Source organism: Pinus tabuliformis, chromosome X (genome assembly GCF_031772625.1).
Source record: "Pinus tabuliformis cultivar Carrire ecotype Pingquan chromosome X, CPIR1, whole genome shotgun sequence".
Taxonomy (NCBI): domain Eukaryota; kingdom Viridiplantae; phylum Streptophyta; class Pinopsida; order Pinales; family Pinaceae; genus Pinus; species Pinus tabuliformis.
Genome location: NC_142308.1, coordinates 1128003294 through 1128008290, shown reverse-complemented (window position 1 = coordinate 1128008290; position 4997 = coordinate 1128003294).

The window sequence follows — 4997 nt, the reverse complement described above, 5'->3', positions numbered from 1 at the left end:
ATTGTTACAAGCAAGTGGTGACTTCCAATATCATACAACAAATTTGTTTTTCAAGACAAAGCGAATAATAATTGATAAAGTGCTTTCTTGCATATGGGTGCGAATAAGAAAAGGACAACTAAAAGGCAGGAAAATATTAGCAAAAGATGTCCAGTATCGAGCAAATTTGGAAAAGTTATTGAAGTCTGACATTGGATACATAGATTTCAAAAACATTCGCATATCTTCTGACCATTTGGAACAAATTAGGAAAAACATATTTGCAATGATACGACAACTGGGGCCTCCAACTTTCTTTGTGACATTCACAAGTGCAGAACATCGATGGAAACCATTAGTAGATACACTTGTCACATTGTTTAGAAATAAAGCAAATAAAAATGCTATTGATATATTAGAAGATGATGACATTGACTACCTTATAAGAAAATATCCAGTCACATGTAGCCAGTACTATAGACATAGAATTAATGCTATAAAGCGATTGATATCTCAAGATACTACATTCTTTGGAAAAATATCTGATTACTATTTCGTAACAGAATTCCAAAATAGAGGAACTGAACATGAACATGGACTGTTATGGATAGAGAATGCTCCAATATATGGAAAAGAAAGCAACTCAGAAATTGAGAAGTTTCTTGACAATTACATCACTTGTAATACAGATCATTTGGAGCCAGATGTTGCTAAATTGCATAAACATCACCATACAAAAAGTTGTAAGAAGCGAAAAAATTCAAATTGCAGATACAACTTCCCCATGCCACCAATGAAATCAACAATGATCATTGAACCAACCAATGCAGAAAATAAAAAAATCGTAGAGAAATCAATATCGTTTTTTGCATTCTTGGAGCAAACAAACTACAATGATTCAACAACACATGACAATTTCCTCCTAGAAATAGGCCTACTACAAAATGAGTACATAGAACTATTACAACATACAGTAAAGCAACCAACAATTTTCCTGAAACGAAAACCTTCTCACATTTGGAATAACAGTTTTGCAAACGGTATCCCTGCTTTATGGAATGCAAATACAGATGCACAATTTGTGCTAAATGCATATGCTGCAGCATCATATTGTAGTTCATATATGACCAAAATTGACAAGTCTATGACAAATGCATTTAGAAGAATACGCAAAGAGCATCAGAAAGATGAAATTGATGCTATGCAAATGATTCGTAAACTTGGAAATACATTACTCAATCTACAGCAAATGTCAGCTCAACAAGCAGTGCATATAGCACTTTCATTGCCATTGAGTTCTAGTTCAAGGGAATGTATATTTGTAAACACGTCTCCAGTTGATGAACGCACGTTTATGCTTAAACCGCCTATTCTTTTGAAACAAGAACCTGATGATTCAGAAGATGTTATGTGCCATTCCATTGTTGACTACTACATTGGACGACCAAGTTCCATTAGCAAAATCTGCCTTGCAGAATTTGTATCAAATTACAAGAAAAATGGCAAACCCATATCTAAAAGGAAAAAACCAAATGTTATACGATTTGTCAAATATAAAAAACACAATGATATTGAAAACTTTTGTCGAGAGAAATTATTGTTATATATGCCATTTGAAAATTGTGAAGATACATTGAAACAAGAATTGCCTACATGGCTCTCTGCATATACATTACATGAAAAAACAATTCAAGTTAATGAAGCCAAATTTACATATAACATCAATCCAACATGGGGTGATTTAGAGACTGCAACAAATGAGCAAATTAGTTCTTTGAATACTAATGAAATGAATATGCAAAACCAAGAGAACAATTCCCATTATGAGGAATATGATTTGCAATCGGACTTGCAATTTCCAAAACAATTTGAAATGAAGAAAAAAATCAATCTTGGATTTCAAATTACTGCCCATCCATTTTTAATGGAGAACAATGAATATTACAAACTTAGAAGAATCTTGAACAAAGAACAACAAGCAATTGTAAAAGACATTGCAATTAAAAAAAAAAAAAACCCCAAGGAACCAATTTACCTTTTTATTACAGGTGGAGTAGGTGTAGGTAAAATGCTCACAGCAAAAGCGATTTTCCAAATGCTTATACGAATTTATGATTCACAAAACACAACTAATCCTATGAAACCAAAAGGTCTAATATTAGCATACACAGGAAAAGCTGCATATAATGCAGGTGGAACAACAATCCATTCTGCATTGCTAATGCCTTTTAACAAGTCTCAATTGTTCTCACTGAGCAAAGAAGTATTGGACAACTTATCAAAGCTATATCAAGAATTGCAAGTAGCTTTCATAGATGAGATCTCGATGATTGGAAGTCGGTTCTTATATTCTATTGACAATAGACTCAGAAACATAAAACATGTCCAAACAAAATACTTTGGGAACATTGACATCATATTTTGTGGTGATTTCTATCAAGCACAACCTATTCAAGACTCTCTTATTTTTGAACAACCAACAATCAACAATCAAACAATAACACATGATTTCTGGAAGGATAATGTCAAGTGCTTCCAATTGCATATGACGATGCGACAAACAAATAAGAGATTCATATCAGTGTTAAATAGAATGCGAACAAATTGTCAAACATCTGACGATATAACATACATGAATACAAGTTGCATGCGCCCTGTACCAAATGATCCAACATTTCCCTATTTATTTTACAAAAACAAAGATGTTGCAATGCATAACAAGAAAATGTTGATGCTAATGCCTGGCAAAGAAATTTTGATTAATGCAATTGACGAAAATGAGGAGAATAATGACAATTTCCCAGCTCATCAACATACGGCTATTTTGCCTCCGCACCTTTTGATAAAGTTGAACATGTTAGTTGAAATGTATGCTTGCAATTATGATGCACCAGATGGGCTAGTGAATGGTGCAGATGGAATAGTTAAAGCATATACCCATACAAATAAGGTCGATGTTCTATGGATTAAGTTCCATGACCCTAATATTGGTCATCGACAATCTAGAAAACTAGGTCATTTGTACACTTCAGAGATAGCACATGATTGGACACCAATATTGCGAATATCAAAACCAATGCCTATGACATCAAAGATGGCGCCATTGAAAATACGAAAACAATTTCCAATTCAGCTTGCATGTGCACGCACAATACATAGATCACAGGGCTTAACCTTGGATAGGCTTGCATTCGACCCTACTGGAGTACAAGTGCATGGCCTAGTATACACAGCACTATCACGTGTCAGAAACATAGAATCATTGTATTTGCTTAATCCTCTTAAACATAGTAACTTCAAGGTCAAGCAAAAAGTAAATTCTGAAATGCAACGTTTGCAAACCACTGCAAAATGGCAACTAGAATACGACTGTTCATCAATACAATCATTGCGATCCATCTTTATTCTTTCATTGAACACTCGCAATCTTCATGCGCATCTTACTGACATATGCAATGACTATGACACAATGCAATCTGATATCTTGTGCTTACAAGAAACACATATGTTGTTGTCTATGCAAAATGAATACTTCAAAAATTTCAATTGCATCTCAAGTTGCATTAAGCATGGAGTAATGATATTGATAAAGAAAAATATCATTATCCTTGAACATACCCATTTTGAAGACTGCTTTGTAGAAGCATTGCTTGCAAAAATAAAAGTTCACACATTACAAATTGCAATACTCAATATATATGCATCGCCACATGCAAACCTAAACAATATCCTCAATGTCATTGCAAAAGCTTTATACCACTTAGATCTAAACAATATCATAGTTATATTAGGGGACTTCAATATTGATATGGTGCATTGCAATCAAAAAACAAAGCAGCTAGAAACCTACATGCAAAACTACAATCTTCATTTCCTAGTTGACAAAACTAATAGCATGCACAAATCATTGATTGACCATGTTTGGGCAAATCTAGGTAATATAAAGTATAGAATTTTCGTATTGGATGCATATTGGTCTGACCATGATACAATATCTCTTGTCCTTGACCTATGATATACACATGAAACAGTTTACAAAATTCCAAATTTTGACATTTTTGCAATACCTCATTGGTTTTACCATATCTATTTTACTAAAGCATACTACAATATCCTTTTTGTGCTAAACGAAGTGATAACAGCATACATACTATGCATTCTATTGTACATTTACATATATGGCGTTCTGTATTGATCAATGCAACTTATGCCAAAGACAGCCTTTTCAATTAACCAACACAACTATCCTATCATAAATTTGCAGATATGACCTCATCTATTTATGCATGCAGATTCTGCTAGTAAAACCCTTTTCAATTGAACAGAACGACCAAGAAAAAAGAACAACAACATGCAACATAAACAAACAGAGTATATTCTTTTTGCCTTTCCTTTTCTATGGATCTTGTCTTCTTGTTCAAGTTTTACTTTTATATGTTCTTTTGACTTGTACTAAATATGTCTTACTATTCTATAACATAGCATAAATCTTGAAAAAGGAAATGAAACAATTGAAGAAATAGAATGCATAAGCCAATTAGAAAGCGCAAACCAACCACTTGTTTTGCAAAGGTATGTCTATGAGAACTACACAAAAATGGTAATTTGTATTTAGAATATTAATGTCTACTATATATGCATTCTATTTTTATTTTTACATATGTATGGTTCTATGGTTTTAATGTTCTTGTTCACTTTTTACTTCTAATTTGCACTAAATATATGTTACTATTCTATAACATAGCCTAAATCTTCAGAGACGAAAAGAAACAATTGAAGAAATAGAATCCATAACGCAATTAGAAAGGGCAAGCCAACCACTTGTTTTGCAAAGGTATGTCTATGACAACTATACAAATATGCTAATTTGTATTTAGAATAATAATGTTCAGCAAGGTATGTCTATGACAACTATACAAATATGCCAATTTGTATTTAGAATATTAATGTTTACTATATATGCATTCTATCTTTACATATGTATGGTTCTATGGTTTTAATGTTCCTTGTTAACTGTT